The sequence below is a fragment of the Hemiscyllium ocellatum genome, chromosome 1, assembly GCF_020745735.1.
Source record: "Hemiscyllium ocellatum isolate sHemOce1 chromosome 1, sHemOce1.pat.X.cur, whole genome shotgun sequence".
Lineage (NCBI taxonomy): Eukaryota > Metazoa > Chordata > Chondrichthyes > Orectolobiformes > Hemiscylliidae > Hemiscyllium > Hemiscyllium ocellatum.
The window spans coordinates 143,389,370-143,415,231 of NC_083401.1; the positions used below are offsets into that span (position 1 = coordinate 143,389,370).

The following is a 25,862-nucleotide window of genomic DNA, read 5'->3' on the forward strand; positions in this document are numbered from 1 at the left end:
CATAACTATTAATTTAACCTGGTGCAGTGTTTTGTAGAATAAGACGATTTTTTTGGGGTCTGTAGATTGTGAAGGAGAAAAAATGGCCTTTAGTACAGTGATACGTACTTCTTGTCAGATGTGGGAGTTTAAAAAGAGCTTAAGTGTTACTGCAGATTATATCTACAATAAATGCTGTTGGATGCGAATCTTGTCAGATCGAAGCGATGAGGAATTTGCAACAGCAACAGTATGTGATGGATGGCAGTTATAGGAAGGGGTGAAAGTCTCAGATACTGTCACATAGATGGATTAACACCAGGAAGAGTAAGAGAGGTAGGCACCTAGGGCAGGAGTCTTTTGTGGATATACACATTTCAAACAGGTATGCTGTTTTGGAAAATGTAGGGGTGATAGATTCTCAGGGGAACGTAGCACGAACAGCCAAGTTTCTGGTATTGAGACTGGCTCTAATGCAACAAAGGGTATGTCGGCTTCCAAGAGATCAATTGTGTTTGGGGATTCTGTAGTCCGAGGTACAGACAGAAGTTTCTGTGGCCAGCAGAGAAAAAGCAGAATGGTGTTTTGCTTCCCTGGTGCCAGGATCAAGGATGTCTCAGAGAGGGTGCAGAATGTTCTCACGGGGGAGAGAGGCCAGCAAGAGGTCATTGTCCACATTGGAACCAACGATATAGGAAGGGAAAAGGTTGAGATTTTGTAGGGAGATTATAGAGAGTTAGACAGAAATTTAAAAAGGAGGTCCTCAAGGGTAGTAATATCTGGGTTACTCCTGGTGCTACAAGCTAGTGAGGGCAGGAATAGGAGGATAAAGCAGATGAATGCATGGCTGGTGTATGGGAGAAGGATTCACATTTTTGGATCATTGGAATCTCTTTTGGGGTAGAAGTGACCTGTAGAAGAAGGATGTATTGCACCTAAATTGGAAGGAGACTAATATACTGGCAGGAAAATTTGTGAAAACTGCTCGGCAGGATTTAAACTAGTAAGGGGAGGGAGGTGGGACCCAGCGAGATACTGAGGAAAGAGATCAATCTATCAACCTGAGACTGGTACAGTTGAGAACAGAAGTGACCCAAACAGTCAGGGCAGGCAGGGACAAGGTAGGACTAATAAATTAAACTGCATTTATTTCAATGCAAGGGGCCTAACAGGGAAGGCAGATGAACTCAGGGCTCATGGTTAGGGACATGGGACTGGGATATTATAGCAATTACAGAAACCTGCCTCAGGGATGGGCAGGACTGGCAGCTTAATGTTCCAGGATACAAATGTTACAGGAAGGATAGAAAGGGAGGCAAGAGAGGAGGGGGAATGGCATTTTTGATAAGGGATAGCATTACAGCTGTGCTGAGGGAGGATATTCCCGGAAATACATCCAGGGAGGTTATTTGGGTGGAACTGCGAAATACGAAAGGGATGATCAACTTATCGGGGTTGTATTATAGATCCCCTAATAGTCAGAGGGAAATTGAGAAACAAACTTGTAAGGAGATCTCAGCTATCCGAAAGAATAATAGGGTGGTTATGGTAGGGGATTTTAACTTTTGTTGCTGGAAAAGCGCAGCAGGTGAGGCAGCATCCAAAAAGCAGGAGAATCGACGTTTCGGACATGAGCCCTCCTTCAGGAATGACCTGAAGAAGGGCTCATGCCCGAAACGTCGATTCTCCTGCTCTTTGGATGCTGCCTGACCTGCTGCGCTTTTCCAGCAACACATTTTCAGCTCTGATCTCCAGCATCTGCAGTCCTCACTTTCTCCTTGGGGATTTTAACTTTCCAAACATCGACTGGGACTGCCATAGTGTTAAAAGTTTAGATGGAGAGGAATTTCTTAAATGCGTACAAGACAATTTTCTGATTCAGTATGTGGAAGTAGAGAGGTACTAGAGAAGGTGCAAAACTTGACCTACTCTTGGGAAATAAGGCAGGGCAGGTGACTGAGGTGTCAGTGGGGGAGCACTTTGGGGCTAGCGACCATAATTCTATTTGTTTTAAAATAGTGATGGAAAAGGATAGACCAGATCTAAAAGTTGAAGTTCTAAATTGGAGAAAGGCCAATTTTGATGGTATCAGGCAAGAACTTTTGAAAGCTGATTGGAGGCAGATGTTCTCAAGTAAAGGGATGGCTGGAAAATGGGAAGCCTTCAGAAATGAGATAACATGAATCCAGAGAAAGTATATTCTTGACTGGGTGAAAGGGAAGGCTGGTAGGTATAGGGAACGCTAAATGACTAAAGAAATTGAGGGTTTGGTTAAGAAAAAGAAGGAAACATATGTCAGGTACAGAGTGAATCCTTAGAAGAGTAGAAAGGAAGTAGGAGTATACTTGAGGGAAATCAGGGGACATGAGATAGCTTTGGCAAATAGAATTAAGGAGAATCCAAAGGGATTTTACAAATATATTAAGGACAAAAAGATAACTAGGGAGAGAATAGGGCCCCTCAAAGATCAGCAAGGTGGCCTCTGTATGGAGCCGCAGAAAATGGGGGAATGATACTAAATGAATATTTTGCATCAGTATTTACTGTGGAAAAGGATATGGAAGATATAGACGGTAGGGAAATAGATGGTGACACCTTGCAAAATGTCCAGATTACAGAGGAGGAAGTGCTGGATGTCTTGAAATGCATAAAGGTGGATAAATCCCCAGGACCTGATCAGGTGTACCCTAGAACTCTGTGGGAAGTAGAGAGGTGATTGCTGGGCCTCTTGCTGAGATATTTGTATCATCGATAGTCACAGGTGAGGTGCCGGAAGACTCGAGGTTGGCTAACGTGGTGCCACTATTTAAGAAGGGTGGTAAGGACAAGCCAGGGAACTATAGACCAGTGAGCCTGATGTGGGTGGTGGGCAAGTTGTTGGAGGGAATCCTGAGGGACAGGATGGACAAGTATTTGGAAAGGCAAGGACTGATTAGGGATAGTCAACATGGCTTTGTGCTGGGAAGTCATGTCTCACAAACTTGATTGAGTTTTTTGAAGAAATAACAAAGATGACTGATGAGGGCAAAACAGTTGATGTGATCTATATGGACTTCAGTAAGGCATTCGACAAGGTTCCCCATGGGAGACTGATTAGCAAGGTTAGATCTCATGGAATACAGGGAGAACGAGGCAGTTGGATACAGAATTGAAAAGGTAGAAGACAGAGAGTGGTGGTGGAGGGTTGTTTTTCAGACTGGAGGTCTGTGACCAGTGGAGTTCCACAAGATTCGGTGCTGGGTCCTCTACTTTTTGTAATTTACATAAATGATTTGGATGCGAGCATAAGAGGTACAGTTAGTAAGTTTGCAGATGACACCAAAATTGGAGGTGTAGTGGACAGTGAAGAGGGTTACCTCAGATTACAACAGGATCTTGACCAGATGGGCCAATGGGCTGAGAAGTGGCAGATGGAGTATAATTCAGATAAATGCGAGGTTGGCATGGACAGGTTGGACTGAATAGTCTGTTTCCATGCTGTACAATCTCTATGACTCTGTGACTCTAAGTTTCACAACATCTTCCCTAAAGCAGGAAGATCAGAATTGAACACAGTATTCCAAAAGCAGCCTAACCACTATCCTGTACAGGTACAACATTACCGCCCAACTCATTCACTTAATATATTGATCAATAAACATAAACATACCAGATTCCTTTCTCAGTAACCTGTCTACCTATGAATCCAATTTCAAGGAACTATGAAGCTGCACCCCATGGTCTCTTTGTTCGGAAAAACTCTCTAGGACCTTACCATTAAATGAATAAATCCTCCCTGATTTGCCCTACCAAAATGCAGTTTTGGTATCATCTGCAAACTTGAGAAGGGAGAATGCAAGCTTAAGGACAGAAGTTGGAATGGGATTTTTGGACAGTATGAGGTGGGTATTGAAGAATCGGGGTCCAGTAGAGAAATGAAGACTGCAGAGTGGAAGATCATGGAAGGAGAGGTGAAACTGAGAAATGGGGAATCTGAAGGAGTGATAATGATTGGAGAATTTGTAACTTGGGGAAATGGTAAGTAGGGAATGGGGGATTGAAGAGAGACACAGATATCAAAAATGTAATGTCTCAAGACATAGATGGAAAGTAGGGATTGAATCAAGAGAGGCATAGAAATTGAGGAATATGGACTCATGAAGGTTTCCATGTGGTCCAACAACAGTCAATTGTAGAATTTTTCAACACATGTCACCACGGTTCTTCCAGAGAGAATCTTTCCTCTCCTTTACCATATTCCCCATTCCTGTGTCGGTCCAAACAAATCTTTTTGCCTACCTTAAAGTCTCTAGCTTATACAATCCCTAAATACATGACTAATAAAAAAGATTCCTGATCAAAGTTGTTTCCTATGAAATTCCCATCCTCCTTTTCACCTGCATATTGACCCCTTTAGGCACCATCCACAGATATGGGGTCTGCTTCACTGCTGATATGCAGCTTGCCTCTTCACCACCTCCAAGCTAAATATAAAGCATATAGGCAAATGCATTATATGTTTTTGAGAAGGTAACATCAGGAAACTCTTTCAGAAAGTTAGTCAGCTGAGAGAATTAGAATGAAAAATGGCTTTCTGGAAAGCTGTGTACAGACTGTAACTTCACATGCTTTCTCCACTTCATTCAATCCTTTTGAAGGAGCAGAATACATACGGGTTAAAACTTCCACAATAAAACTTTGGGAACTGTGCAAAGCTCCACAGCAGTACTTTGATGCTGAAACAATGGATCACAGGAATGGAAGTAGGTCATTTGGCCCTTTGAGCCTGCACCACTTTTCAAAAGATCATGGCTGATTTAGTTATGGTATCATTCCATTATCCAGTCTGAATCCTGAAATCCTTGACTCCCTTGTCCATCAAAAATTGATCTAACTCAGCCTTGAATAAATTTAAAGACATTTTCATAAGCTAAGCACTTCTTCCCAGGAATGAGTGGAATTAACTCTCTCTCAACTGCTTCTAAGAGATGGAGACGTTGATGTTTCAGGTGCAACCCTTCTTCAGTTACACCTGAAACGGCGATTTCTCCACCTTCTGATGCTGCCTGGCTAGCTGTATTCTCCCAGCCTCCTGTTTGTCTGCCTTTGGATTCCAGCATCTGCAAGAGGATTGGAAAATAATTGTTTTACTGTAACTGCAAAGGATGCTGGTGAGACCATACCTGAAGTACTATGTACAGTTTTTGTCTCCAAACTGCTTCTAAAGCATTAAATCATTATTCAGTTAAGGAGACCAAAACTGTACATAGTACTTCAGGCATGGTCTCACAGCATCCTTTACAGTTACAGTAAAACATTTATTTTCCAATCCTCTTATAACAAACCATAACATTCCACTTGTCTGCCTAATAGTTTGCTGTATCTGTAACTAATGTTCAGTGTTTCACACACCAGGACACCCAAGTCTTTCTACAATCTCTCTCCATTTAAATATCCATCTTTTCGATTCTTCCTGTCAAAATATACAAGTTCACATTTTCCCACATTACACTCCATCTGCCACTTTCTGCACTTAACTTGTCTATATCCCTTTGTTGATGCTTTACTTCTTCATTACACTTTACCTTCCTGCTTGGTGTCATTGCCAAATTTGGCAACATGCATTCAGTCCTCTTATCCAAATCATTAATATAGATGGTATATAGTTGAAGGACCAGCACTGATCTCTGTGGTACTTTACTAGTTATAGCTTGCCAACACAAAAATGAGCCATTTATCCCCACTATTTCTTCCTTTATCTAATCAATCCTTTGTATCTACTAATACATTGCTCCCTTCATCATGTGCTCTTACATTGCATAGAAATTCTTTTGTGACATCTTGTCAAATGCCTTTGGAATTCCAGGCACACCACATCTTCCAGTTCTTCCACCACAAATGTTGCTTCATCAAAACCCTAATAAGATAGTTAAGCAAAATTTCCCCTTCACAAATCCACATGGTCTCTGTCTGATCACATTATGCTTTACTAAGTAACCTAAAATCATAGAATCATACAGTACAGAAGCAGTCCTTTGGCCCATCAAATATATACTGCCAAAACCACACTAAATCTACACTAGGCTCACCTTCCAGCACTAGGCCCTTAGCCTTAAATATTATGACACTTCAAGTGCTCTCCAAGTATTTTGTAAAGGTTCGAGGTCATCTGCCTCAAATATCCTCCCAGAATGCACGTCCTAGATCTCCACCATCCTCTTAATAGAAAAAAGCTTCCTCAAATCCCCTCTAAAGTTTCTGTCTTTCACTGTAAAATAATACCCACTTACTATTGACCTTTCAGTTAATAAGGCCATAAGAATGTAAGGCCATAAGAAACAGGAACATAACTAGGCCATTAGGCTCTTCCAGTTTACTCTGTCATTCAACAGGATTATAGTTGATCCAACACTCCTCATATCTATTTTCCGACAATTTCCCAGCAGATAAAAGAAGGAGCCATTGTCATTCCAAAAAACGCAACACCATCTATGGTCTCAAATCCAATCACAACATTATCATCAAACCAGCAGGTAAGGGAGGAGCCATCGTCATTCAGAAATCTCAGAAACACTCATACCCACCCCGTGCACACACACTCTCACCCACATATAAGTTTGTGGGGTGAATTTGTACTTGCAGAATTACATTTTATTTTGCTCAAAAACTGCATGAATCCATGTAAGATTCTTTTAATCCCTTTTTTAGATTAGAATCAGTCTGAATATTGGGACACAGACAGCCTCACACAGGGCAGCTCACACCTTCAATGTATTATCTGGACTAACATAGCACCTATTGTTAAAGTTCACTTGAGAATGTAACTTTAAGAAAGTTCTGGGATTTACATATGAAAGAACTGAAACCAGCATGGTCATTCTAAAAGATGAGAGACTTAACAAACAATCCAGGTCTTTTCCAATATATAATTTCAGTTACATCACACTGTGAACTTTTGTACTTAAATTCTGTGTCCTACAAACACCTGATGAAGGAGCAGTGCTCTGAAAGCTAGTGCTTCCAAATAAACCTGTTGGACTATAACCTGGTGTTATGTGACTTTTAAGTTTGTACACCACAGTCCAACACCGGACCTCCAAATCATACATTTTCCCTATAATCTTTGATTTCCTGACTGATCCCCAATCTACCTCAGCTTTAAATGTTTACAATGACATTGTCCTCACAGGTCTCTGTGACAATAAGTTCCAAAGATTCACAGCCGTCTGAGAGAAGAAATTCCCTTTCATCCCAGTCTTAAATTGGCACCCCATAATTCTGAGACTGTGCCTTCTATGAGGGGTAACATCCCCTCAGTATTTACCTTGTCAAGCTCCTTAAGAATTCAACTTGTCTCAATGAAATCGTCACTCATTCTTCTAAACTCTGCCGAGTAAAATCCCAACCTGTCCAGCTTTTGCTTGGAAGACAATCCCTCCACATAGGGATCATCCAAGTGAAATTTCACTGAACTGCCTCCAATGAATTGATATCTTTCCGCAAATATCGGAGCCAAAACCAGTCACGGTACACCCGATAAGGTGAGTAGCTGTTTTCTATTCACCCTGTCCATTCCCCTCACAACTTTATACACATCTATCAGGTCTCCCCTTAACCTTCCGTGTTCCAAAGAAAACAACCCGAGTTTATCCAGCCTTTCTTCATTAGCTGAATGTTTCATCCCCAGCAGCATTTGTGTGAATTTCCTCTATAACCACTCCATTGTTCCAACAGTGTAGTGACCAGAACTGCACACACTACTCCAGCTGCAGCCTAACCAAAACGTTGTACAGCACCAACATGACCTCCCTGCACTTATAATCTCTGCTTTGACCGATAAAGGTAAAACATGAACTCCTTAATAATTAATTCTATCACCTGCCCTAAGGAAGTCCAGAAGGTCTATGAATTTCTGCTTTCTGCCTCCTTTATTTCTTGACTAAAGGTAAAGTAACTAATTCTACTCTGTAAATAACTGCGACAACAGTAGCAGGACAGCACACGTGCACTGTTTTCTACAATCTAAAATGTACTGTACTGATGGATAAATCACTTGGAAGACCCAAATTTGCAGCCTATTAAATGAAGTTGTATCCTTTAAATTGATTTTAAGAACATATATCTCTCTTTATATGATGATTAGATTAGATTCCCTACAGTATGGAAACAAGCCCTACAGCCTAATAAATCCACACTGACCCTCCGAAGAGTAATCCACCCAGACCCATTCCCCTACCCCATATTTACCCCTAACTAATGCACCTAACACTATGGGCATTTTAGCACAGCTAATTCACCTGACCTGCACATCTTTGGATTTTGGGAGGAAACCGGAGTACCCGGAGGAAAACTCACGCAGACGTGGGGAGAATGTGCAAACTCCACACAGACAATCGCCCGAGGCTGGAATCGAACCCAGGTCCCTGGTGCTGTGAGGCAGCAATGCTAACCACTGGGCCACCGTGTTGTCCTATATAAATATACAAAGACCATAGTTTCTGTCAAATTAATTCTGTAACTTGTACAAATGTTATAGTACAATGTATATAAAGATGCTGTAGAATTTGGCTTTGTAGCATCACCGCCACTGGTGAAACAAAAGATGTTACATGACATAAAACATCATCAGCTTCACTGCCAGGCACATACAGTGCCACATTCGCATGACATCTCAATGGGCTGGGCAGGGAGTTGGCATAGATGTACTGTGTATAAATTAGGAGAGATTTAAGAGAGATGTTAGCAGTTTGGACTGATTTGATGCAGTTTGCTATAACTCTGACTTTTTAGATCCATTGAATGCCTGTGCTAATTATTTCAAGCTCAAAGTCATAGCTTTCGCAGGCGAGGTGCTGCTGGCTTACGTTTGCTATTGTTGAAGCACTTATTTTTGTCTCCCTGTTGCTCAGAAGATTTTGTTACCTTCTGGTTTTTGCAAGCAGTATTAAGGATGGCTGGATATTGGTTGAAATGCATCTCCTTATATTTCTTCCTATGGATATAGGGTTGGGTTCATTTGGAGTTTACTTAAGGAATCAGGACTGCTGTGCTGGAAAATCCATATGTGCACTCGTTTTCCTCTCTTTGTTTAGATGGGCACAGTGTAGTCACCTTTCTTGGTGTATTAAAACTCCAGTTGTATCAGTGGGTAATATGTTGGAAACTTTTGGATATACTCCCCATGACCAACAAATGGAGCAGAGAGGGCAAGATCAGCAAGAGGATTCTGCACAGAAAGCCCAATCAAGCCCTTTGTATCCCTCCATCTTATTGGTACAATTCATCTACACCAAGGAAATGGTTATAGAACTTTGCCAGCTCCTTCAACATAATTTGGAGCCTTATACCTGGGTGGGAGTGGTGATGCCAATGGTTGTAAAAATCACAGTGGCATTAGATGTCCAAGAAATTGAATCTTTCCATGTGTGAATGGGGAGCATATCCAAAAGGTTCCAACATGTCACCCATTGATACAACTGGAGTTTAAATACATCAAGAAAGGTGACTACACTGTGCCCATCTAAACAAAGACAGGAGAATGAGTGCACATATGGATTTTCCAGCACAGCAGTCCTGATTCCTTAGGTAAACTCCAAATGAACCCAACCCCATATCCATAGGAAGAAATATAGGAATTACAAAGGGTGACCATTCCATCAACGTGCAATTTGTGACTGACCATCCACAGTACACGGTATGAGAGTGAATGTTTCTCATCAGTCCCAATAACAACTACAAAGTTTTCATTCCCAGAGTCTGCAGTTCCCACCGCCTTTACACTTCCATAACAATCCAGTGGACGTTTGCTCAGAAATAAAGGCTATTTCCCTGGACATGTTGTCCATGATTTCCCTGTGCCACCCTAATACACAATGAGAGTCTATGTATAATGAGAGCGGGAACCACCATGTCTGAGCAGACCTTTGGTACGCTGAAGCCATTCTCCTAACGTCAGCACCTCTCAGTAAATGCCGGAGTGTGCATTTAAATTGTTGATGGCATGCTCCATAACATTGACATCCTGAGGGCTCAGCTATTCCCATTGGAATCAGGGGGCTATTTTGTGGAAGAAATAGGAAAAGGAGCAAGTTGAAAAAGAAGAGGAAGCAGGGGGATTGCATTCAGGCTAGGTTTGTTCTGGATTAATGTGCAAGATCTCCTGCTCAGACTCTACATCCCATGGTACAAATTCCCTTTACTATCTCGGCTCCACTAGTCTCCACCTTACTGTCATGGTGGGATGCCCCAATAAAAGTTACCAGCAATAACATATCCATAACGATTTGAAGAGCTGGAGGATTTTAAGAGCTCGAATACATGTGAGTTTTGCATGCTGTTAGATCTACTGGTGAGCATTGAGAGGTGTTACATAGTAACTATGAAGCCACTCCACTGCTGAAAACCCAGCTACATCACATTCGGCAATGCCCATCTTCCTAGCCATAAAAGTGGACACTACCAGTTCTGCCATTATTACTGCAACATTCTTACTCTGAGTGATTCCCATATGTTGTAATTCACATCGACACTACCCAAGTAGAGGAAGGCAATGATCTCGTATTATCGCTGGACTGTTAACCCAGAGACCCAGATAATACTCTGAGGTCATGGGTTCAAATCCTGCCAAGGTAGATGGTAGAATTTGACTTCAATAAAGTACCTGGAATTAAGAGTCGATTGATAACCATGAATCCAATGCAACTTATCGGAAAAACTAATGTCCTTTCTGAGAGGAAACTGCCATACTTACCTGATCAGGCCTATGTGTGACTCCAGGTCCACAACAATGTGGTTGACTCTTAACTGCCCTCTAGGCAATAAGTGCTGCCTCACCAGCAAAGCCTTCATCCTGTGAATGAATTAAAACAAAACTCATTTCCTGTGCAAATGCCCAGCACTTGATGATAACAATAAACATGTAATTTGGCCAGTTTGACATCTGTCCCTCTTCCAAGTGAATCATCCAGCCTCTCAATATCCAGCAATCACACACCGTGCTCTAAAATATACTTGCATTAATCAATATCTCCAGCTCCTAGCTCCTCCCTCGGGTGACTGCTCTATAGATATCCCACATACTCAGTGAAATTATGGCTCTGATTCCAATGACTGCACAGTGAGAATGGTGTGTAGAAAGGGTTAAAATATTTTTAAAAACTACCTCTGAGCATCCAGCCATGTAATTGTTTACAAACAAATTCAGTGGTGTGATTTAAGGTTCAGTGAATATCACGGTCAGTCTTCTGGCAGATTAATTTTGAAAATTGTTACCTTTCAAGTACAGTCATGATTCCTCTTGAGAGGAACCAGTTTGCCATGACCTATGTCAAAATGACAAGTGCTTCCCAAAACAGTTGTTTTCTTTTAGGAGAAAGTGAGGACTGCATGCTGGAGATCAGAGCTGAAAGAAGGGAAACGTCGACTCTCCTGCTCCTTGGATGCTGCCTGACCTGCTGCGCTTTTCCAGCAACACATTTTCAGCAGTTGTTTTCTTTGTCCAGTGGGGGAAATTAAAAAAACAAAAGGTGGCTCGGTAGCTCAGTGGTTAGTACTGCTGCCTCACACATCCAGGGACTTGGATTCATTTCCAGCTTTGGGTGACTGTCAGAGTTTGCACATTCTCCCTGTGTCTGCGCGGGTTTCTTCTGGGTGCTTTGGTTTCCTCCTACAGTCCAAACCTGTGCTTGTTAGGTGAATTGGCCATGCTAAGTTGTCCATGGTGTTCAGGGATGAGTAAGTTAGGTGCATTAATCAGTGGAAATGTAAAGCAATGGGATAGGGGATTGGTTCTGGGTGGGATTGTTTGGAGGGTCAGTGTGGACTTGTTGGGTCAAATGGCCTGTTTGCACACTTAGGATTCTATGATCTATGAACAGACAGAAGCAACAATCTGTTGGACATGGAAACCTCTTAAGGAAGTTACTCACCTTCATTTGAACTGACATTGCATTTTTACAGATTCCATCCAGTTTTCAAGCCTAGAAATTCCAGCAGGTTGGATTTAGAAGATATATGCATTTATCTCGCAGTCTGTCAGCTAAGATGAGTCAGAGTGTTTTCTCCAGATCTGAAAAGCTTACCTGCATGAACATTTGTTTTACACAACCGCTACCATAAATCACCCCCCTCCCCCCCACCCCCCCACCGCCGACAAATCCTCCCAAGATCTGCAATTTCAATCAGTTCTGACCCACCTAAAATCATTCATGGCTTTGTATGAATTATCCATTCCCCCTGTCCTCATTATTATCACCCTTCCCTATGTAATCACCCTGACCCTTCCTACCATCTGTCTCTCTCACCACCACTAATCCTACTGTGGCACCCGTCAATTTGTCAAACCTTTCGGCCAGGAGCCTCAAAAAACACACACGCTCTGTGAACTTTAAAACTCTACAGCATTCAAGGAAACCTGCAATTCCTGGTTTCAAACTCTAATGTCTCCCTGCTCAGCTTGGAAATGGCACCCAGTAGCTATAGAACCTCTCTAATTTACCTAATTGCTCCTCAAAATTCAGACCCGTCATCCCATCAATCTTTTTGGGTGACCTATTCTATACCCACTTGATCATTGCAATAGTCTTGTTGCTCTGTGGTGAGCAATACTGTGCACAGAATTACAAGCGAAATCCAGTAGGATGTGAGACTTGTCAAGAGAGATACCTCAGACTTTTAGCTCAATACTGACCATTTAAAGTATCAGAGCATTTAAAATTTACTTTACTCACTGACGCCAAGCATTTGTCAATGAAAACCACATTCTCCTCCCCACCCCCTTCCCGGGTCTCCTTCATGATCCATATTTATTCCTTTTCATTGTAGCAAACGTCTCTTCCTTGATATTTTTTGTCTTATGTAACACACTCCTCTGCATTTAATCTCATCTGGTACATGAATGCCTGATCCCCAAGCACATGCAAATCCTTCTCAAGTCTAGCTTATTCGTCTGAGGAGCCTACCACCTTTACAGTGCCTGGCATAATCTTAAATTATTTGTGTTTGCCTGACTCCAAAGCATTTATGAACATATTAAATGAAAGGGATCTCAAAACGTAGCCCTGTGGGTCTCCACTGATAACATTCGTCCAGGCCATGGAAAATCTCCATACCACAGACCTTTCGATTCTATTGGTCAACCAATATTACAACATATTTCTATCTTTACCTTTTACTGTTCTTAAGTACAGAATTCTGCCATTTACATATGAAAGTAAAGATTAATTGCTGGAAATCATTGTCTGATGTTTTTGTATAAATCTTTCATGCACTTATATGAATTTCCTCTCTTCAATATATACTGGGAGTACTAATCAATTTAGAATGGGTTAATACCTCTATTGAGTACAGGAGACAAGAATTTGACATGAGTTCATTCATTGCATGACCAAAGCCTTTTGCTGGCATTAATTTTCAAACATAAGGTATGGAGGCTAAACTTGTTGCAATCAAATGTTCTGAGTGTATTGTTTTCGATTATATTGAAAATTACACAACTAGTTTTAAAAATGTATCAATGGGTGTGGGTATCCCAGGTTAGGCCAGCATTTATTGTCTAACTGTGACTGTCCTTGAGATGGTGGTGAACTGTGTTTTAACCACTTCAGTCTTTAACTTGAAAAAATAGAAAATAGGAACAGGAGAAGGCCATTCAATCTTCCAAGCCTGCTTCACCATTCAATGTGATCATGGTTGATCATCCAACTCAGAACTCTCATTTCTCCCCACACCCTTTGATCCCTTTAGACTTATATTTAACTCCTTCTTGAAAACATTCAACGTTTTGACCTCAACTGTTTTCTGTGGCAGAGAATTCCACAGGTTCACCGTTCTCTGGTGAAGAGATTTCTCTTCATCTCATTACTAAATGGCCTACCCCTTAACTTCAAATGGTGATCCCTATTTCTGTACTCCCTGGTATTTGTGGATATTCTTGCTGCAGCCAGTCTGTTTCATCCTGTTAGAATTTTATTGTTTTCCATGAAATTCCACCTGCAGACCTTGATTTCTCTAAACCCCAGTGAGCGTAGACCTAACCAGCACAGTAAGTCTTTCATACATCAGTAATGTCATTGTAGGAATCAGCGTGCTCTCTCCATAGCTAGAACATCATTCCTCAGATAAGGAGACCAAAGCTGAATACAGTACTCTAGATGTGGTTTCACCAAGGCCCTGCACAACTTTAGCAAGACATCCTGACTTCTGTACTCAAATCCTGTCACAATAAAGGCTAATATACCAATTGTTTTCTTCACTACCTATTACACCTGTATGCTCACTTTAACGGCTGTAGGACACCTATAGTGCTGTTAGAGAGGGAGTTGAAAAGGATTTTAATCGATTGACAGTGAAGGAATAGTAATGTAGCTCCAAGACAGGATTTTCAGTGGCTTAGAGGGGAATATGAAGCTGGTGGTATTGCTCTGCATTTTCAATCCTTGTCTTTCTAATTAGCAGATGCTTTGGGTTTGCAAGGTGCTATCTATTTGGAAGTGCTTGGGTGACTTACTGCAGTGCATCTTGTCAGTGGTACACACTTGCAAAGGATGAACAGACACTGGGAAGGCAGGAGGTGAGTTACACACCACAAAATTCCTAGCTTCAGATTCAATTATTCGTTTGGATCACACTGATTCAATGATGCACAAATCCTACTTTAAACATGTGACCTAAAATTTCCTGAAACATGGCAAACAGCTAGTTAGGTGGAAATTTCACAAAATCTCAGTAGCGTTTGTCAAAACAAGAAAACAATGAAAAGTTGATCATTATGAACCACGATGAACAGTCAAGGTCCAAGGAAAGTACCAAAGTTACAACATGTTCCTTCTTCAAACTTTTCTTTTTTGCATGAAAGGTGAAGTTTGAAAGCTTCAAACCATTATTTATGTGTATTAGGCTTAGAGAGGTAGGTCCTAATTTTCACTATGAGGAAAATGTTATGAACCCGATCAAAACCTCTTTAAATGTATCAAGGAGGTAGCCTTCATGTAGCCTGAATTTTTCTCATTTAATGGCAAGTGTAAGGTGCTATGTTCCAGATGTAATTTGATTGGTTACACTACCAGCTTTAAGCAAAACACTCTTTATTCTTAACCTATCATTAAAACACAAACCAAAGAAAGAAGAATTGGTCTAACTTTAACACTATTGGAAAACATATCAGAATAATTGATTATTTAACACTGAACTGCAACTGTTCCAATATAGTAGCATCCCATAAACACAAGCTTTGAAAAGTTCAGTAAAATAGATTCTCTCACATGCAATGTTCTTCAAGTAAGGAGGAAAGAACATCAAGAGAAAATCCTGGCAGAGCAAAAGAGAATTCAAGGTTTTAGCCGTAGCTGAGAGAAATGTAGGGCAGCTTCAAAATTCCAATAACTACTGAAAGCTAAGATAAAACCTTGGTTCTGTGTGAGCCTGATACCACCCTTTCATGTTGCTCCTGTTGTTCCAACTTTAAAATAAACCAAGGCCTCGCAAGCTGTTTACTTTATTGGCCTGGAGCAGACCACTTGGTACCTCTGTCTCAACTTTACTTCATAAAAACAGAAAAAAGAAATACACTTCTTAAAGCTATAGTATTGTAACAGAAAGAATCTCTACTGTGGCAAAATTGTTAAAAATGGCCTGAAATCGTAACCCCCACTTCCCAACGTGGTTTGAGCTTCCTATTCACAAGGATAGGAGTGGAACTGTGTAAGGTTAAAGGATTAGTGTTCAAGATGGTTTTAAGCTCCATTCAATCTGACAATGTCATATAGTCTTAGATGAGGAGGAGAGATATTTAACTCAAGATCCTGATGGTGATGGATAAGCCAGCAAAATCTCTTGACTGACTAGTCAGATACAATAACCAAGACTATGTAACTAGTAGCTTGATACGTTTCCCTTCTCATTAAGGCTCACTAGTGGTTCATCCTCTATGGTTGTTAACCAAATGGCCCTTTAGACTTACAATAAAAAGGAGGATTGGTGGATATACATCACCTCATCCCTAAGTTGATAGTGGCCTATTTCATAGCACAAAAAAAAGGTTCAGGTTGGGTTTTCTGTATACAAAGTTTATGATTGAAGATTGCCATTTTAGTCACTAACAGCCCTACCGCAGAAAACGGATTCTGGCATCTCCTTGGTATGGAATCTAGAATGTACACATTAGAACTTTAATGAATAGGTATGAATTTTGTTTATACATCTGGATAGTCAGGGAGAGAGGCAAGGCACTCCTATGCACATTGTCCTGGTACATCTTTGGTGGGTGGGGTGGACAAAATTACTTTGGAGTGATCTGGTATCCTTGGATTGTTAATATTACGGAAGATTATGTCTTAAAGCTGCTGAATCCCCTTGGAACTTTTAAATGTCAAACTGTCAGAGAGGTGTCAAACCTGTCATGTTTTGTCAAAATATTTTATAGTGAATTAGAGTGTTTTTCTCAATAGATTATAAGTGGCAATGCTTTACCTCAAGTAACAGAACTTTGTTCTTTTCCCCTGTTTCTCTGGAAACTGTTGGATGACAAATGAGTTGGCATTGTAGATGAAGCAGGTGAAGAATGTTGAATGGAACAATGGGTTGGCCTACGTTGGCCTGAGATATGAAGGGTGTGTAGAGCTGAACAGAGTGGCATGGGGTGTGAGGGGCTTGAGGAATGGTAGAGGTCATTTGGTGAATGGATGGAACAGGATGTAGAATCAGTTTTGGTGGAGATGAGGAACAGTTATGGAAGAAAATCTCTAATGGCAGTGATTTACAGTCCCCGAAACATGACATAACCATAACGTAGGAAGAAGTATACAACAAAAAAAAATGGGTGCTAGTGATGAAAGGATGGCAATAATCATGGATAATTTGAATCTACATCTAAAGTGAAAAAACAACAATGGCAACAATAGCATGGATGGAATTCATGGAATACTTTCAACGTAATTTTTTTAAGAGTAGCATGTTTTGGAGCCAGCTAGAGAGTAGGTTATAGTAGACTTGGTATTGAAATTAAAAGTAAGGATGCTATGCTTTTATTAGACAGGCATTGGTTCGACCACTTCTCCAATTCAGTCTCCTTATTAAACAAAGTGTGTAAAGGGGAATTCTAGTGAACTTTGCTCAAAACCACTTCTTCTCATGTTTTCAGTGTGTTTTTTAATGTTAGTTCAGGATTCTGTTTGCCCTGATCCGACACAGCCGACAAAACAAACACGATTTCCCCCAGCTCAAAATTGCAAGTCAGTTCAGTGTGCTAGTTTGGAAAGCCCCTACAAATTAAGCTAATTGTCATAGATTAGATTCCCTACAGTGTGGAAACAGGCCCTTTGGCCCAACCAGTCCACACCGACCCTCCAAAGAGTAACCCACCCAGACCCATTTCCCTCTAACTAATGCACCTAACAATATGGTCAATTTAGCATGGCCAATTCACCTAATCTGCACATCTTTGGAGTATGGGAGGAAACCGGAGCGCCTGGAGGAAACCCATGCAGACATGGGGAGAATATGCAAACTCCACACAGACAGTCGCTGGGACCCTGGTGCTGTGAGGCAGCAGTGCTAACCACTGAGCCACCATGCCGATATGTTGGGCACCACATTTTAAATGAAATTCTCAAATCAAGAATATTTAATTAACAAATAATAAGACAAATATACACCAGTGAAGCCATTAAATGATTCAGTATGAATTTTCTAAAATAATTTTCAATCATGTTACTCTCCTAGGGCTGGTTGCTCTTACTAAAAATGCTATTTTTGGTGATAAGCCTACTTTTAACTGAGATGATAAAATTGCACCATTTTTTCTACTCTTAAATACATCAGGGAATATTGGTCAGTGGAAAGAATGAAAAGGGCTGAATTTTCAGCAGGATCTCAGTGCTTGCTTTCTGGCAACCATCTTGAGGGCCAGTATTGCCACAGCAGTCCATGACTCATTGACCTATCAGAGTGATCATCGATGCAATGTTAAAGATGGTCTATGTGGTCAAGGCCTCTCCACCAAACTCACCCTCTCACATTACCATGTGCAAATCACATTTAAACCCAGAAGGAAAAGGGGGTATCAGGCACTCACCTAGGATCATTGGCTGATTGGCCCTGGAGATCCAGGTTGTTGAGGTGATTCCACATTTGTCGACCTCATCTGCAATCTCCTTTCGGGCACCAGGCTGGCTGGGAGGGGACTTTCTACCCTGTCCTGGGAGGGACACACGGAGTCTTCCTGTTTCTGCTATTCGTGCTGAATTTTCTTCAGCTTTGCAGAAGTCCTGGCTGTCCTCAAGGTATTAAGTGCTGGCGTCTGTTTAAATATGGCATTAATACTGCATTTGTTTGCCTTAATGTGACTGACATACGAATGAATCGAGGTATGTTCATGTTAAGATGAAATAAACACACTGCAACACTTCCTCGGAGTGACCTCAAAGTGCCTGGGCTCTCTTAGCATTTAGCTCTCACGGCTGCCAAAAGATCACGTGCAGTAGTAGATCCCTGCCCAAAAGGCTGTGGCTCCTGCTTTTAGTTTCAAGAGTGTGACCTGGAGGCCAGTTCAGATTAAAGCCAGAGAAACAGTTTTCGTAGAATACCTGTGATATGGAAGCAGGCCATTTGGCCCATTTAATCCACTCTAACCCTCTGTAGAGCACCCCACCCAGACCCAGTTTCCTAACCCCACATTTCCAATGGTTAATCCACTTAGCCTAAGCCTCCTTAGACACTATGGATGATTTAGTATGGCCAATCTACCTAACCTGCACAACTTTGGACAGTGGAAAGAAAATAGAGCATCCAGAGGAAACCCAGGCAGACATAGGGAGAATGTGCAAACTATACACAGACAGTTGCCTGAGGCTGGTGTCAAACCTGGATCCCTGGTGCTGTGAGGTGGCAGTGTTAACCACTGAACCACCATGCTTTGCTCTGTCAGGCTCCCTAAGTTGCTTGATTCAATGAAGAATTTACATCTATGACGTACAAGAGAACTTCAGTAGAAATTTGAATTGTAATTAATCCATCACATTTCCAAATGCATCTTTGACATAACTTCTTGTTTGCATCAAAGTAAAGAGGTAGAATATATAAACCAGTTCTCAACGAAGAGAAATGGTTTTTAAAAAAATAACAACAGGAAAGAGTTGAGGAAAAAGAGGAAACAGAAAACAGAAACCAACGTATCCCATTATAAAAGATTAAAGTTTTAATCACATCTCTATGATACTGAACTCCTTTGGCTATAAATTCGGTGAGCATGATCTTAACCTCCTCAACTCCTGATGAAGGAACAGTGCTCAGAAAGCTAGTGCATCCAAATAAACTTGTTGGACTATAAACTGGTGTTGTGGGATTTTTAACTTTATCCACCCCAGTCCAAGGAGTAGTAGAATGTGTGGATTGCAGATGCTGGATATCAGAATCAAGAGTGTGGTTCTGAAAAAGCACAATAGGTCAGGCAGCATCCGAGGAGCTAAAGAATTGACGTTTCGGGCATAAGCTCTTCGTCAGGAAGGACTTATGCCCAAAACGTTGATTCTCCTGCTCCTTGGATGCTGCCTGACCTGCTGTGCTTTTCCAGCACCACACTCTTGACCCCCACCTGGTCCAACACCAGCACCTCCAACTCAACAGGAAAGAGGTAAGGTTTCTGCTTTGGGCACAATTGCTTATTCCAGTGCAAATTTTGAGCATTTTGAAGAGTTCCCATTCAAACTCATAGATATGTTGCTGAACATAAAATTTGCTACGAACCATCAAAATAGGATGTTTTAAGATATCATTTTAACAAAACATTGTCTTCCACATATTTCAAAGTAATAGCTTGGTGATGTTTGATGAAAAGGAGAAAGTGAGGTCTGCAGATGCTGGAGATCAGAGCTGAAAATGTGTTGCTGGAAAAGCGCAGCAGGCCAGGCAGCATCCAAGGTACAGGAAATTCGACGTTTTGGGCATAAGCCCTTCTTCAGGATGTTTGATGAAGACAGTGCAAAATGGGTTTATCTCAAAAATAATATTGTAAGCAGACCTGTATTTTGGATTTAATTTGTTTAATCTGGCCATTTTTGAGATTCAATTTTTACAATATGTCAAAACAGCGAATCTAACAAAACAGACTTGTTTTGTGCCAATACATTATCTTTGAAACACGCCATTTTGTGCTGACACACTATGTGTGACTCTCACCTGTCCAATGCTACTGTACCCCTAGGTCTGCGCTATCTATTCACTCACTAACTGGGGACACCGTTTCCCCACCTGTACTGGCACAAATCGTCATGCCAGCACTTTCATATTGCTCAAACCCTTCTGTCGTCTCATTCCAGGGAAAGAAATAACCCACAATAGGATGGAGAGCGCCATGCCATTGCTGGGATGCATGGTGTGTGATTCCTCTCCTACAACAAGGAGAAAATCCTGGCACTGGCCAGTGAAGACTACAACTGTTCCTGCGGTGAGACCAGAACCCTATGTCCTAGCTGCTATTGTTGTGTTCCTCTCACACTGTGATGTGCTCTTAACTTGCCTGAACTTCTAGCCCTTATTTGCGATGCATTCTCAGTGGTGACTCCCAAAGGTACTAACGGAATCCACATCATCGTCATTGTCCAGAAGGCAGCCCCACAAGACATCTCCTTCACCTTTGAGAATGGAGCCATCGATCCCACACTGACAAGGCTAAGCTCCACCCCAGCTCAGATACTGACAGCTTGGTAGCTGTTTCAGTGAGATTAGAGACAGGAGAACATGCTGGTGAGCACATCATTAACACACCTCCACAGGTCATTGAGGAAGATATGCCTCAGGTCACTGGCACTCGAATGGCTGCCAAAGAATCCCGCGGTGTTTGGGCTTCATACAAGTGCAAAGCCAGGCAGAGGAGCAGCAGGTAGGTTTGGCCTAGTGACTAGGTAAAATGACTCAATGTTTAGAGGACTGCGCCAATGCTGTTGGAACTTGCTGCCTCTGGCAGAGGAGTGTTTGGTTTCCTCCATGGAGAACCAGATCCAGCAGCTGCAGAGTCTGCAGGATACATTGTGGGCCCTGGTCTCCCCAGAGTCTGGCTGTTGGTGCTCAGCACTGACAGCAAGGAGGCAGGGGACCCAGGGATCTCCACCTCACTCCAGCTGCCCTATCTCCGCAGGGAGACCGGGCAAAGTCTATAGGCACCAAGTAAGAGCTGGACCAACACAGGCAGTCAAACCCGAGGAGGGTGCAAATACCTCGGGAGAGGACACTCAGTGTGCCTGACCCTCTGAATAAAAATTACTCAAGGGTTGTACAGCCAAAACTCAGAGGCCACCAAGCTTCAGGGTAGGGTAGGCTCCCTCCAACCCAACTCTGCAACTGAGACCACGCTAAGACATGGTGGAAGGGAAAGGAAGAAGACCCTTCTGAGGGTACATGCCAGCATGGGGTGAAAGTTTGTTGTAAATATGTTGACACATCTATAAATAAATGTTTACTCATCACCAACTGCTGTATGAGCAGGTGGATGCCATTCTGGCTGCAAGCACAAGAACGAAGGGACAGAGTCTCACCATCTTTAGTGGTGTGTGATGTTTCACTGTGCGAGGTGTGAATTGAGCTTCCCCTGCTCCTTGCTCCAGTCCCCATCCTCATAGAATGAAGCACCGATGCTCCCCTCTCCCAGTGAGCTGACAGTGAAATCCCATTGTGGATTTACAATCTGGATGACAATGGAAGGAAACGGAGGGAGTTACAGACTCAGCTCTCAGTTGAAGTGATTGCCCACCACCAATCTTTGAACTTCACTCTTGGTTGCTCACCCATCAACCCAGATGTTTCCCACATTCCCACCCGCCCCTTTATTTAATTGTTCATCTCCACTTTTTATCCATGAGCTACAGCATATTGAGCTATCAGACCAGACCGCGCTGTCCTCCCATCAAAGCTATGGTGGTGCTGACTGTCAGTGACCCATTCTCCTGGATCATTACCCTTTTCCTTCCCATAATCTATCATATCGCAGCCCCCTGCCCCGCAAAACCCCTTATGTTGACTGCCACATCCTCCGCAGTTGTTATCCCCTCTGCATCTCAACGTACCGCCTTCAAAGAACAAACAAAGAAAATTTACAGCCCAGGAATAGGACCTTTGTCCCTCCAACCCTGAGCTCATCCAAGTCGACTGTCTAAATCTATCACCCAATTCCTAAGCATCTGTATTCCTCTGCTCCCCACCTATTCATCCATCTGTCCCGGATGCATCTTAAATGAATCTACCATGCCTGCCTCTACTACCTCTGCTGGCAATGTGTTCCAGGCACCTCTCAGCCTCTGTGTAACGTACTTGCCACATATATCCCCCTTAAACTTTTCACCTCTCACCTTGAACACGTGACCTTTTGGTATTGAATTCCTCACCCTGGGAAAAAGCTTATCTCTGTCTACCATGTCTATACCCTTCATGATTTTGTAGATCTCAATCAGGTTTCCCTCCCCATTTCCTTTTTTCTAGTGAAAACAATCCTAATCTACTCAACCTCTCTTCATAGCTAGCACCTTCCATACCAAGCAACATCCTTGTAAACCTTCTCTGCACCCCCTCCAAAGCATCCACATCCTTTTGGTAATGTGGCGACCAGAACTGTACACAGTATTCTAAGTGCAGCCAAGCCAAAGTCTTATACAATTTTAACATGACCTGCCAACTATTATACTCAATACCCGTATAATATACAATATGCCTTCTTGACCACTTTATCCTCCTGTGCAGCCACCTTTGGGGTACTATGGACCTGAATTCCCAGATCCCTCTGCTCATCAAGTTTTCCCAAGGCTCTTCCATTTACAGAATACTTGGCTCGAGAATTAGACTTCCAAAAAAGCATTACCTCACGTTTGCCTGGATTGAACTTCATCTTCCAATTCTCTGCCCAATTCTCCAGTCTATCTATATTCTGCTGTATTCTTTGACAGCCCCCTATGCTTTCTGCTTCTCCACCAATCTTCGTGTCATCTGCAAACTGACTGATCAGACCAACAATGCTGTCTTCCAGATCATTTATGTATATCACAAACAAAAGTGGCCCCAGCACTGATCCCTCTGGAACATCACTGGTCACCTTTCTCCATTTCGAGAAATTCCCTTCAACTACTTCTTGGTCTCCTGTTGCTCAACCAGTTCTTTATCCCCTAGCTAGAACACCCTGCACACGACGTGACTTCACTTTCTCCATTAGACTACCATGGGGAATCTTATCAAACCCCTTACTAAAGCCGTGTGCCACCTTGTGTCTACAAAAAGACATCTCACCAATTGTGTTTCATAAAGGTGAAGTTAGCAAATCCCTGCTAACCAAAACTGTAATCATTTAAACTCTCTACCATCCCACAAACATACGCTTATATACATGCACCTCGGAAGTCAAAACTGCACACTTTTGCTTTCTGCCATATGCTGATTGCTGTGACATCCCAGTTTTCTGGAAAACTTTGCAAATGGCAAATTCATAAATGATGCAAATATTTTATAATGGGAATCAGTTGAATAGCTTCCAAAAATACAATATGTACAGTAGAAGATTAAAATAATGGACATTAATAATATAAAGACGTCATACTGGAAAAATGTTTTAAATAAAAAAATAGATGCATAAAATGTGTCACTTTTCTTATAAGGCTCTCCTCCAGCAGTGCAATGGTCATAACAATGAAACTTCACATTCAAACACTCCAGAATACAACATAGGAAACAATGGCAAGCAGTGCACCATTTCCAATCCAGGGAATACAGTTTCAGTGCATGATCGACATCTTCCCTTTTTTAAATTCAGTTCTTGTTTTGACATTTCCTTTAAGTTTTCTATTTGTTTCCTGGAAGATTAGGAAAAATTAACAACACATTCTTTCGAGTTTAACTGTAATTTATAGAAACTAATTTCTACTTGCTACTGAATGTTACCACTAGTAAATTCACAGTTTTCACATTGGTTGCATTCTTGGAAGAACTCACAAAGGGCAAGGTGAGTAAATGGTGACCATTCTTAAATAAAAGGACCAATTGAATAAGTTGCACCCTTTGAAAGTGAAGGTTGGGGTGGCAGTGGGTGAATTAGTACACTGAATGGTTTGGGTAGTTAAGTAAACTTGCAAATGGCAACCATGCAAATCGTGGAACTTCACTATAATTTAGCAAATGTGTTATCCAGTCAGATTTTCATTTTGCACAGCCAAGAGAAAAAGCTTAGAAATCAGAGGAAGAGTAAGTAATCGGATGTGAAATCCTGTTGCAATGGATTAGGCATTAACCTTGGACTTGTTGGTTATGGTCACAAATCAAAGCCAAAATAATAAAAATGACAGTCTCCTTTAAGTGATTTTTGTTGTAGCCTCAATCCAATTCTAGTGGGCACGAACTCCATGGGCAGCACCCAATTACAACTAATTGGGACCGTGTGAAACCTCTTTGAGAGTGCACTTACATGACTCATGTTTAGCATTGGTACAACATGGGTTTATTTTGCACCAAAGATAACCCTTCTGCTAAGTAAATCAATGTTAAGGCTCAAGGTGTATCCAAATAATAAAAAGTGAGATTTCACTTCCAGTGTCAGGTCTCACTGATTCCAAACTCAGGCTGCACCTACATTACAAGCCTGTTAATCATGTAAAGCAAAGACCCCTCACATTGTGGAAAACCAAAATGCAGTAGGAATACTGATCAGAATTTCACATTAAGGGGTGCAATTGAGGTAGAACAAAGAGAGTTTTACTCTGTAACTCACCATTGCAACATCATGGTCAGCACAGGAAAAATACAAATGCCACTAAAAGCATTAAATCAGCCAAAACAGGATTAGCTCTGTAAAATATGCAACTGGAAAAGTACAGTATCCACATAATTCCATATAAGTCCAAATGGGATAAAAAGAGTTAGATTCTCTAATGGTTAAATTATGCCCTCATGTGGAGGAAGAAAGTATGCCACAAATACAGAAAAGTTAAGAGTTTTGAAAAGAAATAATTAACCTTGTGAAGTATGGTGCAGTATTAACGATATGATCGATCGTCTGAGTGTACATAAGACTTTAAAAAAATCATAGCAATGGGCCAGCAGGTTAAAATTGTTCTGAAAACTTCTATATTTTACTAGTGATTCAGACAGCAATGAACTTGCTGCCTTGCAATCAGCAATACTCCATGGCCACAAGACTGTCATAGGCCATCCTTACAGTGTGACAAACACAGCCTCAATTCTCCAAAGTCTCATCAGGAATTCAAGCAACAATATAAGAGAGCTTATTATATTATTGGCAAAAGGCTCCAAAGAGGAAGTGACAAAAGTAAAAGTGTATTTTTAACATGAAAAAAACCCAGATGCTGACCAGAGTGCAGAAAACAGGTCTAACCACAGATGACTGTGATTAAAATTTGGAGTCAATTACAATCCATTTAAACTTGTAATGCCAGATCAGTTACTTGTCACTCTACTAAGGCTGGATTTATGGGGCTGTATGGTTCCTTGTCCTCTAGGGGTTTGGGGAGAGGTGGGGGGGGGGGGGGGGGGGGGGGGGGGGGGGCAGTGTAAAAATCAGCCCATTGAATTATAGATGTTCTGCACAAAAAAGGTTACACATGAAATTTACCTTCACTTGCTTTATAACTAAAGTTATTTCTGAGAATGATATCAAAACTCATTCATGCCTCGATTACTCATGAATGATGTGTTGAATAATAAACACAGCACTATCACACTTTCTTGCTTTTACTTTGTGGATCCTGAACATTGGAGGCATTCCAAATTGCAACAAAGTTTCTAAAAATCAGCATTTCTCTATAATCACAATCTGAAATCTTGAGATAAGCGAAAATCTAAGATTTTGGTTTGTGCAGATTAATTATCTGAGTTTATGGACAAATTATTTTCACATAAAAAAATACAGATTAATTTGA

At 41.5% G+C, this 25,862-nt stretch overlaps 1 protein-coding gene across 5 annotated transcripts in view; it reads right to left on the reverse strand.

Annotated features, from left to right (window-relative positions):
• The window catches only part of alpk1 (alpha-kinase 1), a 137,546-nt gene that overhangs the window by 101,188 nt on the left and 10,496 nt on the right, over positions 1–25,862 (reverse strand). The window contains exons 2-3 of one of the 5 annotated variants that reach the window (XM_060826600.1): positions 10,709–10,807; positions 8,314–8,428 (exon numbers count right to left, since the gene is read on the reverse strand). The exons of 1 other annotated variant lie outside the window; for it this stretch is intronic. The gene's annotated coding sequence lies outside the window, so the exon portion shown is untranslated. Of the gene's footprint in view, positions 1–8,313; positions 8,429–10,708; positions 10,808–18,028; positions 18,118–21,485; positions 21,635–25,862 lie in introns of those variants that run through there. 3 more of the 5 variants (XM_060826608.1, XM_060826617.1, XM_060826591.1) reach the window with 3 other exon arrangements.